The following is a 14,423-nucleotide window of genomic DNA, read 5'->3' as shown; positions in this document are numbered from 1 at the left end:
AGTATGTCACAGTACATGTTGGCATTCCTGAATCCCTCAATGAACTGTAATTTCCCAGTGATGGTAGCACTCATGCAGTCCCACTCAAGGGATTAATTGTGTTCCCTAGTGTGTGATCTAACTGAAGGGGGGAGGGGACTGTGTAGGGGAGATGACAGATCACTGTTCATACTCTGTATGAACAGATGATCTGTCTGTTCTCCCCTCAGAGAATCGGGAACTGTGTGTTTACACACACAGATCCTGGTTCTCGGTGTGCCTGAGCGATCGCGTAAGCCCAACGGGGATTGCGACCGCCGGGCACTCACATCGGCTCCGTGGGCGAGCAGGGGGTGCATGCACGCCCCTGGTGGCCAAATCAGGAAGTGACGTAACATGATGGCGATTCGCGCAGCCGAGCCATGTTGCCGCAGTACAACTGTGGCGGCTGGTCGGCAAGCGGTTAAACTGCTGTATGGTCTTGGCCACTGTGCTGCAGCTCAGTTTCAGGGTCTTGGCAATCTTCTTATAGCCTAGGCCATCTTTAGAGAGTTTTTTGCCATGAGGTGCCATGTTCAACTTCCAGTGACCAGTATGAGAGCGTGAGAGCGATAACACCAAATTTATCACACTTGCTCCCCATTCACACCTGAGACCTTGTAACTCTAACGAGTCACATGACCCCGGGGAGGGAAAATGGCTAATTGGGCCCAATTTTTACTTAGGGGTGTACTCACTTTTGTTGCCAGCGGTTTAGACATTAATGACTGTGTGAGTTATTTTGAGGGGACAGCACATTTACACTGTTATATAAGTTGTACACTCATTACTTTACATTATAGCAAAGTGTAAATTTCTTCAGTGTTGTCACATGAAAAGATATAAAATATTCACAAAAATGTGAGGGGTGTACTCACTTTTATGAGATACTGTATATACAGTATAAATGTAAAGAGGTAAGGATCACTGCAAGTTCCAACCAGCCCAGGTGAATAAACAATAAACAGCAGCCTTAGCCTACATGTCTTCCCCAAACCACACAACCTGATACATTTTGTGCCACCTGCCGGGGCCTAATGATTTGGAACTGGGCTAGTCGGGAGTAGCGACAATCCTTTCCTGTTTACATTTACTAACCTCTGGATTAGTATTATGCCCAGTACACACGGTCGGACTTTGTTCGGACATTCCAACAACAAAATCCTAGGATTTTTTCCGACGGATGTTGGCTCAAACTTGTCTTGCATACACACGGTCACACAAAGTTGTCGGAAAATCCGATCGTTCTGAACGCGGTGACGTAAAACACGTACGTCGGGACTATAAACGGGGCAGTGGCCAATAGCTTTCATCTCTTTATTTATTCTGAGCATGCCTGGCACTTTGTCCGTCGCATTTGTGTACACACGATCGGAATTTCCGACAACGGATTTTGTTGTCGGAAAATTTTATCTCCTGCTCTCCAACTTTGTGTGTTGGAAAATCCGATGGAAAATGTCCGATGGAGCCCACACACGGTCGGAATTTCCGACAACACGCTCCGATCGGACATTTTCCATCGGAAAATCCGACCGTGTGTACGGAGCATTAGACCTCATGTTCTGGGACACAGCGATATGCTCTTACCTCTACTTTGAGAGGTGCCAAAAGCAATCAAACAGGTCGCAATATATATGTAAACTTACAGTACATAGGATGCAAACATCAATAAACATGCTGATGGGCAGGTGATGTCATTGACCAGATGTTTGCTTCTTACTGCCCTATAAGAAATGTGAGAACAATCATTTAGTTGTTTTATGTACTAGAAATACTTAGGCTTAAAAAATATATTAATATGGAAGAAAATAAAGAAAAAAAATAGCGTGTACAGACCAGAAACTAATCCTACTAAAGTTACAAAAATACTTTATCAGACAATTGTTTTAAGCCAATATTTTTAGCCCATAAAAACATTTAAAATGGGTAAATGGACCACTTTAAAAAGTCCCTAATTAAAAATTTACAATAAAAAGGGTGAGAATGTTAATGAACTTTAATTTTTGTTTCCTGTTAGAAATGAAGATAAACAGATCATCATGCTTTTCTTTGTCAGCACTTTTTATTTATTTTTGACAATTAAATATACAAGCATGTTTTCTCAGGGTTAGTACAAACTTCACAGTCTACATATAAAACCTTCAGCACAATATACATAGAAATGCACGTAAGACATAAATTAACCACTTCCATTCCGGGCCAATTCTGACACTTCGCTCCTACAGAAATCTACTTTTTTTGCTAGAAAATTACTTAGAACTCCCAAACACTATAGATATTTTTTATGTTATTTTTTATATAGAATAAAATGGTGGTTGTTGCAAATTTTTATGTCACACAGAATTTGCGCAGCAGTTTTTCAAACGCAATTAAAAAAATAAATCACTCATGAATGAAAAAAAAAAAAGGAAACACTAAAGTTAGCCCAATTTTTTTGTATAATGTGAAAGACCTAGAAAATAGATACCTAACATGTCACGCTTTAAAATTTCGTCTGCCCATGCGGTGCTTAAAATTCTCCATAGGGACGCTTTAAATGCCTTTTACAGGTTACCAGTTTAGAGTTGCACAGGAGTTGTGGTGCTAGAATTATTGCTCTTGCTCTGACGTTTGCGACAATACCTCACATGTGCAGTGCGATCGCCGTTTACATATGCGTGTAGGAGTAACGTATGCGTTTACATTTTCGCGTAAGCATGGTGGGATAGGGTGCTTTTAAAATGTATTATTATTTATTTTGTACAAATTTTTTTATTTTTTTGGGGATTAACTTTATAGCTATCACAAGGGATGAACAACATCCCTCGTGCCACATGGGCCTTAACAGTTCCTCTTTATGGAGAGATCTGGAGTCTATTAGAACCCAAATCTCTCCTGTAGTCTCCCATGCAGCCGATCAGACACAGATGGGTCTGATCAGCTGCTTTTCTGGCCGCTAACGGCCAGGTAAACAAAGAGGCAGAACCGGAAGTGATGAACTACTTGTTGCTCCTGGTTTTTGGGGTTACAGAGAGAGAAACAATGTCAGTTCTACTCTCTGTTTTCAGGGCCCCCTTATACCACCTGTAGAAGTGATCAAGTGTCTAATTAGTAACTCAGATCACTTTTGCCTGAAAGGGTATCGCCAGCTGAAAAGATACATACCAGGATGATGCCTGTAGGTGCAGGCATCATCCCGGTATAACCACTGGAACCCGAGGATGTCCATGGACTTCCTCCCAGCGGGAAGTGGTTAAACTACAGTTAGGTCCATATATATTTGGACACAGGAACAATTTCGTTTTTTCAGGTATTTAGCAAAAAATATTAAAGGTATAGTTATATAATGGATATGGGCTGAAAGTGCACACTCTCAGGCTTAATTTGAGGGTATGTACATCCAAAGCGGAGGAAGGGTTTAGGAATTACAGTTCTTAAAAATACCCATCCCCCTTTTTCAAGGGACCAAAAGTAATTGGACAATTGAATCAAAAGCTGTTTCATGGCCAGCTGTGGGCTACTTCTCCATTATTTCTTCATCAGTTAAGCAGATTAAAGTTCTGGAGTTGATTCTAAGTGTGGTATTTGCATTTGGAATCTATTGCTTTGAACCTACATCATGCGTTCAAAGGAGCTGTCCATGCAAGTGAAATAGGCCATTGTAAGGCTTCAAGATTGAAACCATTCCATCAGAGAGATAGCAGCAACATTAGGAGTGGCCAAATCAACAGTTTGGCACATTCTGAGGAAAGAAGAATGCACTAGTGAGCTCAGCAACATAAAAAGGCATGGATGTCCACAGAAGACAACAGTGGTGGATGACAGCAGGATCCTCTCTATGGTAAAAAAAAAGCTCATTCACAACATCCAGACAAGTGAGGGGCACTCTCCAGGAGGTGGGCGTATCATTGCCAAAGTCTACAATCAAAAAAAGACTTCATGAGAGCAAATACAGACGGTTCACCACAAGGTGCAAACCATTCATAATCCTGAAGAATAGAAAAGCCAGATTAGCCAAAAAACATCTAAAAAAGCCAGACCAGTTCTGAAAAAGCATTCTTTGGATGGATGAAACTAACATTAATCTGTACCAGAATGACGGGAAGAAAAAAGTGCGGAGAAGGCTTGGAACAGCTCATGATCCAAAGCACACAACGTCATCTGTGGTTACATGGTGGAGTTTACAGTGTGATGGCATGGGCATGCATGGCTTCCAGTGGCACTGGGTCATTGGTGTTTATTGATGATGTGGCAGAAGACAGAAGCAGCCAGATTAATTCTGCAGTGTTTAGAGATATACTGTCAGCCCAGATTCAACCAAGCAGCAAAGTTCATTGGACGGCGCTTCACAGTACAGATGGACAATGATCCAAAACACTATGCAAAAGCAACCCAGGAACTTTTGAAGGAAAATGAGTGGAATATCCTGCAATGGCCGAGTCAATCACCTGATCTCAACCCAATTGAGTATGTATTTCACTTGCTGAAGGCAAAACTAAAAGCAGAAAGACCCACAAAGAACAACTGAAGACAGCTGCAGTTAAAGCCTGGCAAAGCACCAGAAAGGAGGAAACCCAGTCTTTGGTAATGTCCATGGGTTTCCGGATTTCAGGCAGTCATTGCCAGTAAAGGATTCTTAATAAAATATTAAAAATGAACATTTTATTTATGACTATATTCATTTGTCCAATTACATTTGAGCCCCTGAAAATGGGGGGACTGTGTATAAAAATGGTTGCAGTTCCTAAAATTTGTACTTGATATATATGTTCAACCCCTTGAATTAAAGCTGAAAGTCTGCACTTTAATTTTATTCTAGTGGCATACAGAGCCAAAATATAAAAATTGTGCTTGTGTCCAAATATATATGGACCTAACTGTATATTTTCCATGTACAGTATATTGCGAATGAATCATATGTGATAATAAAACCTTGTTCTGAACTTGGTATAAGTGCTGACCCACTTTATAACCTTAAAGAAAAACACTTGTAACTGGACAAATATTTAAACAGTATGTTAAAATGGAAAAGAAAGATGGTGTCACGTACCTGGGTGTCTTTGAACTGGGATTTTCCTGGTCCCACAGCTGCAGTCTTACCTGTTGTGCCATGGAGGGAGTCTGGAGTTATTGTAATGTTCTCCCAGCTTGATGCATTGCCTTGGACTCACTAGCCCCACCAGCTGCCAGCTGCGGACAATGTACAATTAAGCAGCCCATAAATAGCAGCACTTCCTGTTACTCAGTGCCCGTTTGTTTGGACTTGCTCCCTGGGTGTATTGATAGCTCTGTGATTTTGACTATTGTGTATTGAACCTCTGCCTGAATTCTTGACCACTCTCCAGCCTGCTGATTTGGTACTTCACTGCCAGTTGGTGTATGATCTCCGCCTGCCTGACCATTATTTTGATTTTGTACCATTTTGCCTGCCCTGTTGCTGACTTGACCTGCCTGACTACGTTTTCGTCGGAATCCTCAGCATACAAGCTCCACTTCGGACACTACCTACCACAAGTACCTTACAGATGGGATGGGATGGGTCAGAATCACTCAAAAGAGAGAAAAAAGGAAAGAAGGTCCAAGTCAAGTAGTTTGTTGTCTCATCTATTAGTTGTACCTTGGGTTCTATATCATAATTTCTTTATACTCCACCTAAAATATATTGTAACCATCGGTCATATATCTTTTTAAAAGGGTTTTACCTTATCATTTAGGTAGAAGATACTATTTCATTTATCATAATCCATTATAACTTTGAATTAACAAAGTCTAAGGGGATGGTTGACAATTTACATGATATAGAAATAGTTTTTTTTGCGGCTATAAAAATAAAAGCAGTTTTCTTTTTAGAATGTGCAGATACCTCCTCCACAGGTTTGTTTATTAATGGGGATTTTTAGAGATTGATTTGTTTGATAGAGTATATAAAATTGTATGTGTAAATCCAAAGCTTTTAACTTTTGGGCATGTCCACCAGAAATACAGCAATGTTAATTTCTGATCACAACCCCTCGAACATGCCAAGGAAGCCCCTGGGATGTAATTAGCTAATCTCACTGGGACCATATAAAATCGCTGTAGTGCTTTAACATTTGCGTTAATGGTTAAGGTATTTATGTAGTATTTCGCAAGAAGTATCAATCTATACCATTTAAGATCTAATTTTGTACCCAATCGATTTCCCATTTGAGCATATATGGTAATTTATCAGATTTTTTTTTTATCTATAAAAATAACAAACATGTTATACTTACCTGCTCTGTTGCAGTGGATTTGCACAGAGCAGCCTGGATCCTCCTCTTCGTGGGTCCCTCTTCGGCTCTCCTGGCCCCTCCCTCCTTTTAAGTGCCCCCACAGCAAGCAGCTTGCTATGGGGGCAGCAGAGATGCAGCTCCATGTGTCCATTCAGATACAGAGCTGCGGTTCAGCCTGGCCTCTCTCTCCTGATTGGCTAATTGACTTTGACAGCAGCAGGAGCCAATGGTGCCGCTGAGGTTTCTCAGCCAATCAGTAGAAAGATGGCTAAGACACTCGTGGACATTGCTGGACAGAGATGAGGCTCAGGTAAGTATTAGGGGGGTTGCTGCACAAAAGTGTTTTTTTTTTTGTTGTAATTTTTTTATTGGTTTTATAAGGTTTGACAAATATTTAAAGTCACTTTTACAGTGGCAAGGGTTGTAAAATAGATTGGTAACAAGACATTACAAATGTTTAAAGACACAGAGGTACTCCAAGATACTTTTTTCTATTCATTACAATAGATGTCTACCTAGGGTATAAACTCATTGTTGTAAAGTCGAAACAGATGTAACTGGAAGTGTTAACGCTCTTAGTTTCGCTGAATTTGTAGCCACAGTTCCCATGAAAGTCTAAATTTCTTAAGCGAGTCAGATTGTAGAACTGTGTAATGTTCATATTCCTTAATCATGTTGAGATGTGCTTTTACATCACATATGTTTGGGACAAAAGATTGTCTCCGTTTTCACATTATAATTAGTCTGGCAGCAAGAATAATGTGTAGAACTATGATCCTGGGCTTGAATGAGAAGGAGTTGATGCCTAAGCTGAGGATCGCCAGTGGTAAAGGTTTAGTTAGTAAACCGGTTATTTTAGATATGAAGGTAAATACTTTATTCCAAAGTGGGGAAATATATAAGACATTCCCATAGCATGTGTGGTAACGAGCCTTTATGCGGACATCCTCGTCAACATTTATTGTCATCCAGGTTTGCAAATTTGTGCATTTGGACAGGAGTTAGATACCATCTAAGGCGGAGTTTTTGAGAACTCCCAGTAGTTAATGCTTTTGGAAGCTGTTTGGTTATGGTGGATGGCTTAGCGCCATTGTGTGTCTGAGAAAGATGCTTTCATGTGTAGTTCCCACCTTTATTATAGCCGCGTCTTTGACAAATGTACCTTTATCGTGGAGTTAACCATAGAGCAATGAGATACCTTTTTAGTTTTAATGAATCGGAGGATAAAATGCCCAGACTTTCCCCGGTAGATGAATAATCAGGGTGGGTTTTTTCCTAGTTGCCTATAAGTAAAAAGGCTTTGCGGGGGTAAGTTGTTATGTTCAGGGTTGCAGCATTTGATAAGATATTAGTTTATCAGCTGTGAGCACTGTAGCCAGTGGGTTGTGTTTGAGGGAGGACTAATGATTCAGTGAAACTTCCCGGGAGTATGTGTCTAAGGTTTTGACATTAATATTTGAGACAAAAAATTTCCATGCCCTGAGGGTTGCCGTTATTGGGTGTTTTGTGCAGTAGTTAACATGGGGGAACCCACTTGCTAGAAGTAATGAGCCAAGATCCTCTTTGGGAACTAAATTTTGTTCTATGTGTTTCCATTGTTTACCCATTGTGGGGGTAAACCAGTGTCTAGATTGGTTAAGCAGTAGTCTTTTACTTCTGGAAGACCCATGCCAACCTCTGTCTTCAGTCTAATAGTAGCAGCATAAGGACATCTTGGCTTTTTACTTGACCAAATATACCCTGTTTCCCCGAAAATAAGACCTAGCGTGATTGTCAGTGATGGCTGCAATATAAGCCCTACCACCCAAATAAGCCCTACCCTGTTTCCCCGAAAATAAGCCCCACCCTGAAAATAAGACCTACAAGGACTTTAACTAGGGCTTATTTGGGGGGTAGGGCTTATATTGCAGCCATCACCGACAATCACGCTAGGTCTTATTTTCGGGGAAACAGGGTATGTTCTCAGCATTCAATGTATGGAATTTCAAAAAAGTGTCTGGGATATCTATCGACATTGCCCTATACAGGTATAGGAGTTTTGAAAGTGTAAAAATTTTTAATGCTGCTACCCTGCTTTCCATGACTGGTATTGTTTGATCTGCTGGAGGTCCTGTTTACAAATGTTTAGGAAGGGAGTGAAGTTGTGTGAGAATAATGTGTTAAACGGGGTAGTTAACGATATGCCCAGATATGTCATTGATGTTACCCACTTAAATGGAATGTGGGATTGTAGTGCCTTTTTTACAGAGTTTACGTTTAATTTTGAGTCATTGACTTTGTAGAAAGAGCATGCATTAAATCTATGGAGTACATCACAAACTGCTGGTAGGGAAAAAGCTGGTTCAGTTAAAATGAGGATGATATCATTTGCAAAAAGAGTGATTTTGTGGTTCTAATCTCCTATTTGTATTCCAGGAATTGATATGATGATATGTGTTGTTTGGGCCAAGGGTTCCATTATTAAAGTAAAATTTAATGGGTAGAAAGGGTCATCCTTAACCACTTGCTGCCCGCCCACCGTCAAATGACGGCTGGGCGGTGCAGCTCTCGTTCTGGGTGGACAACATATGACGGCCTCCCAGAACAACCGCTCTCACGCACCCCCGGGGGCGTGCAGTGGCCGCGCCATGTTGCTAGGAAACGGCGTGACCCCGATCCGTGTAAAGAGCCGCAGCTCTTTAACCATGTGACCGGCTGTGTCCAATCACATGTAAACACGGAGATGGCAGTAATCGGCGTTCCTCGCCTCACACAGAGTATGAGGAGAGGAGAGCCGGTCAGTGGCATTTCCTCACAGAGGACATCTAGGGATATAATCAGGGCATTGATCATCAGTGTCCTGATTACAATTAAGTGCCCACCAGTGCCAGCAATGCCACTGCCAGCAATCAGTGACAACCAGTGCCCACAATTGGCACCAATCTGTGCCCACAAGTGCCAGCAATCAGTGGCTATCAGTGATGCCAGTCAGTGCAGGCCATCACTGCTGCCCATCAATGCCCATCACTGCTGCCCGTTAATGCCCATCACTGCTGCCCATCAATGTCTATCTGTCCCCACCAGTGCCCGTCTATCTGTGCCCACCAGTGCTGCCTATCTGTTCCCACCAGTGCCGCCTATCTGTGCTCAGTGCCCACCAGTACTGCCTATCAGTGCCACCTATCAGTGCCCATAATTGCGGCATATACGTGCCTCCTCATAAGTGCCGCCTCATCAGTGCCCATAAGTGCCACCTCATCAGTGCCCATAAGTGCTGCCTCATCAGCGCCCATCAGTGAAGGAGAAAAATGACTTATTTACAAAATTTACTGACAGAAACTAAAACTTTTTTTTTCAAAATTTTTAGGAAAAAAATAAAAAACCCAGGAGTGATTAAATACCACCAAAAGAAAGCTCTATTTGTGTGAAGAAAATGATAACAATTTCACATGGTTACGGTGTAGCATGAATGCGCAATTGTCATTCAAAGTGTGACAGTGCTGAAAGCTGAAAAATGGGTGGGGCAGGAAGGGGGTGTAAGTGCCTTGTATTGATGTGGTTAAAGTGGTTGTTAAGCCACTATCTCATCTTTATATCATCCCCTCTGTCAGATAAAAAGCTGCATCCCAGTGCCTGTGCTTTATAAAAAAAAAACGGTTTCTACCTGTTAACAGCATCTCCCAGCAATAAGATGACTCCAGGCTCTCAGCTCTCCCCGTGTGATATCTCCAGTGGATGGGCCCAAGATTCCCCTGCTGACGTCAGCCAGGGAGGGGGGGAGGAGAGGAGCTAAGAAACTGGAGTCATGTGATCGCTGTAAGACCCTGTTAAAACAGGTAGAAATCATTTTTTTTTTTATAAAGCATAGCCACTAGGATACAGCTTTTTATCTGACAGAGGGGATGATATACAGATCAGTTTGTTTTTAAGCAATAGGGAGAGAAGCAGATCAGTGATAGTGAGAGATGACAGGCAGGGAGGGGAGGGGGAGGAGGAGGACAGAGGGAAACAGTGGAGAGCTGCAGATAGCAGCGTATGGTGGAGGCACATATGCTGACACATACGCTGACAACGGTGTCAGGGCTCACCAGCCCTGATATATCGGAGTCAGCGTACAGAGGAAAGGGTAGAAACTGCAGGATCAGCCAGGTGATACAGGGGGCCAAAATACGCAGCACAAGCACTGTGCTGTATAACATGCTTTTAAAGGAACAGGATTTTTTTTGTTGGGTTAACAAACGCTTTAAGATTGTAAAGTGCTTCATAATACACTTTTTAAACACATTGGCAATGTGAAACAATTTATTGCCCTGAGTGGGGTGTAAAATGTACAGGATTTTTTGTTTCCTTCTGCATTTTTTAATTAGCGCTGCCATCAGTTTGCCAGCTTTGTTGCCATAGACATAAAAGTTGGCACACATTTTCAGCAGAAGTATGTTTGGCATTAGGGAGGGATCTGAGGTCGCTTCTGGCTTGGAGTAATTTGTTGCTGGTTGTTGGATTTGGGTCAGTTTTGTTAATGATTTCTAGTGATTTTATGGTGTCAAGTACATCTGTCAACTGCTGAGTCCTCTGGTATTTCACCCGAGAACTTAGTTTGATTAGAACCCCTCTTATATGTAAAGGGATTGCTGACTGATTGTGCATTAATGGTGAAAAAGTCTCTCCGATGGTTTTGGATCTGGATCTTATTGATGGGGACTGACATTAGGTTTGGATCATTGCGTCAATTGTTGAAGGACAAGCCTTTTGTTTTTTTTCCCCAGAGTTAGCGAGATGGGTGCATGGTCTGACCAGGTAATCATGTGGATCTCTGATTCAAGGACATCTTGAAGTAGCTGTTTATCTCCTAGGAATAGATTTATTCTGGTATATGTATGGTGCGGATTTGAGAAAAAGGTAAAATCTCTCTCTCTGGAGTGCTGGCATTTCCAAATATAGTAAAGGGCATTTGCATGCAAGAAGGGAAGGAGCGTTAATGTTTGGGATCTTTTCTGGTTGGGGACTTTCACATCCATGGAGGAGTCCAGGGCTAGATTAAAGTCACCACACAGAACTACCTGTCTGTGTTTTACTTTGGACACTTTTTTCCACTATTTCTTCAGAAATGATAATTGGCCCAAGTTGGGGGCATATAGGTTTACTAAGGTATATGTGGTATTGTTGATTTCACTGACCAATATTATATACTGTCCTTGTGGGTCCGTGGTGATACTTAAAGATTTGAAGGCCACGGTGTCTTTAATTGCTATCACTACTTCTTTAGATTTAGTGGGCGCCATGAACATATGTGGAAAGTTTTTATGCTCCCGCAGCTCGACTCCAAAAACCGGCATACAAAGCCTGCAAACCCACCAACTACACCGGCATCTGCTCCACTCTATGCCCGGCCACAAGATGGACCGGTTCCTTGAAAAAACCGGCCCGCGATCGTACACGGCCGCGGTGGCGTGGACGACACAGCCGCAAATCGAGGCCCCGGCTTCAGCCTACCTGGAGCCTCTCACAGAAATGGAACCTGCCATGGAGGTAAGCGGCGCTGCGGCCCCCTCCCTACCTGCCGACACATCAGCCCAACACACAGGCACATCCAGCACTGAGATGATTGCACAAGCTGTGGCAGCTCTTCTTTCCCCAATGATAACAGCTTCTGTGGAGAAGGCAGTCAGTGCAGGCATGCAGCAGCTCCAGGCCCAGCTAGGGGAACATGCCTCCAGGCCGAATGAAGCTGAGCACCGCATAGCTAACATAGAGGATAAACTATACCACTCGCAATCCACAGAGCAGGCTCAGGATAAAACTAACAAATACATTCTTGATAAACTGGATGATTTGGAAAATAGATCCAGAAGGAGCAATCTGCGATTTGTGGGCATTCCAGAATCGCTGCAGCCTTCAGCCCTCACAGACTTATGTGCCAGGCACATACCCGAAGCACTAGGCCTTCCAGGCCCCTGCACAGTAGAATGTGCACACCACATGGGAAGCTTCAACTCGGATCGCAAATCACCCCGTCCCATAATCGTCAAGTACCTCAATTACTCAGACAAAGCTTTCATCTTGCAGAAATTCAGGCAATCCAGATCTCTTCAGATCGACGGAATGAACATCCTGATTTTCGCGGACTACTCCATCGAGGTATCCAAGAAAAGGAAAGCCTTTCAACAAGTTTGCTCAGAACTCCATCATCAACAAGTCAAATTTACTTTAGCCTTCCCAGCTACCCTCCGATTTAAAGCCCCAAATGGCAACCAGCTCTCCTTCCACGATCCAAACGAAGCTGAGGCCTTTCTGCGATCACTACGCACGGGCCCCAACCTCAGCCCCTCTCCCAGAGTGGCTCCTGTCAACCCTGCTTTAGACCAGAGGAGCCCACGCAAAGACTCTCCAAAATGGTTTAAAGCCTCTGCACCAGACCATCATCGCTCCACACCCCATTGAAGACCACTCTCACGGTCTCAAACTGTATTCGTACACCACTTCACCTTAAACGGCCATGATGGTTCAACCTTCAAAGAGATGTCTCTCTCATAAATTTAAATTTCTCCCTCAAGTGTGCTCTCTCCTCCTCCCCAGGCACTTCAGTTACTGGTAGGCCGAGATGTGCTCTAATGTTATGTATACTGTTAACTTGTTAACTTGGTTTGTTGTTATGCCTCAAGCAATGGTTTTCTCCCCTGGCTTGCCTGTGTAACCCACTCCTCCTTTACTATGCACAACCCGAGCTGCCAGTCTATACCATCCCCTTAACCATGGGTTTAAGTACAGCAGCCAATGGGTCTTGCAATGGGAGCTGGCCTACACGGTGACTCCATGCGGAAAAAAGCGAAGTTTATTGAATCTGTTTTATTATTTCTCTTTTCTACCCCCCTCCTTCTAAACCCCTCCCTTTTTTGCGCACCCCCATCCTATGATATATACGCCCCCAGTGGCTTTGCACATACTGCCTAAACTCCCCCATAATCCTGCCTATTCCTACAACACGCCATCACATATTAACTTATGAAGATCATGTAATACCCGCACATACCCCTCCAATATGAAACTGGTCTCCTGGAATGTCAAAGGGCTTCGTTCCCCTAATAAGAGAATGAAAATCCTCCACCACCTTAAAAGGCTTAAAACCAACATTGCCCTGCTCCAAGAAACCCACCTTTCTGTCCCAGACTTCCACCGCATAAAAAAATTATGGGTAGGTACAGTCCTAGGCTCCGATTCAAATGGTCGCAAAGCAGGAGTCTTGATACTCATACACAAAAACCTCCCATGCACAGTGCTATCTACCAAATCAGATTCACAGGGACGCCTTATCTCAGCCCACATTCAACTAGGAACCAAAAATTTGATAGTCTCCAATGTTTAGGCACCCAATACCCCCACTAAGCAGTTTTTTGGTGAACTTTCGACATGGCTCCTTAGTGACCCAAACCTCCCGCATATAGTCGGCGGAGACTTCAACACCACGATTCACCTGATAGATGACAGATCCACTCCTAAACGCCCATACTCCCCTCCAGACCGCAAAATGCAAACTCTTCTGGCCTCCACGATAGAGACCCTCCATTTACATGACATTTGGCGACTCCGGCACCCAGCTGACAGAGAATTTACCTTCTATTCCAACCCCATAACGTTTTCAACAGAATTGACTATCTCTTTTGCTCAGACGACCTTATCCCACTGATATCCGACGCGGACATTCACGACATTGCCATCTCTGACCATGCACCTATCTCGATCACGATTGACAACCCTGAACTACACCCGAATCCTAAAATATGGGTTTTCCTTCTTACCTCCACAATAACTCTGACTTCCGACACTGTATGGAAAATGCCTGGTCGGAATACACCTCGACCAATGCTGGACACTCTGACAACCCCAATCTATTTTGGGAAGCAGGCAAAGCCTTTCTCAGAGGCCGGGTAATCTCTTATGCTGCTTCTTTTAAGAGAAATGCACTCAAACTACAACCTAGCCAGCTCCCGACTACACCAAGCCCAACGATCACTTTACATAAACAACTCCACTGACAATAGGAAGACATGGCAGTCAGCAAAACAATCTTTTGACACTTGGGCCGAAACCCTGGAAGGGACAAAAAAAGCTTACATGGATGCTACCCTCCACAAATTCGGCAATAATGCAGGTAAACTCCTGGCCAAACTATGTAGGGGACCCTACCACCCGACC

At 43.1% G+C, this 14,423-nt stretch overlaps 1 protein-coding gene across 1 annotated transcript in view; it reads left to right on the top strand.

Annotated features, from left to right (window-relative positions):
• The window catches only part of LOC141145987 (uncharacterized), a 374,157-nt gene that overhangs the window by 156,492 nt on the left and 203,242 nt on the right, over positions 1-14,423 (top strand). The gene's annotated exons all lie outside the window — the stretch shown is intronic.

This window comes from Aquarana catesbeiana, linkage group LG05 (genome assembly GCF_042186555.1).
Source record: "Aquarana catesbeiana isolate 2022-GZ linkage group LG05, ASM4218655v1, whole genome shotgun sequence".
Lineage (NCBI taxonomy): Eukaryota > Metazoa > Chordata > Amphibia > Anura > Ranidae > Aquarana > Aquarana catesbeiana.
Note: the sequence above shows the minus strand (reverse complement) of the source record. Positions and strands in the feature narration are given on the sequence as shown.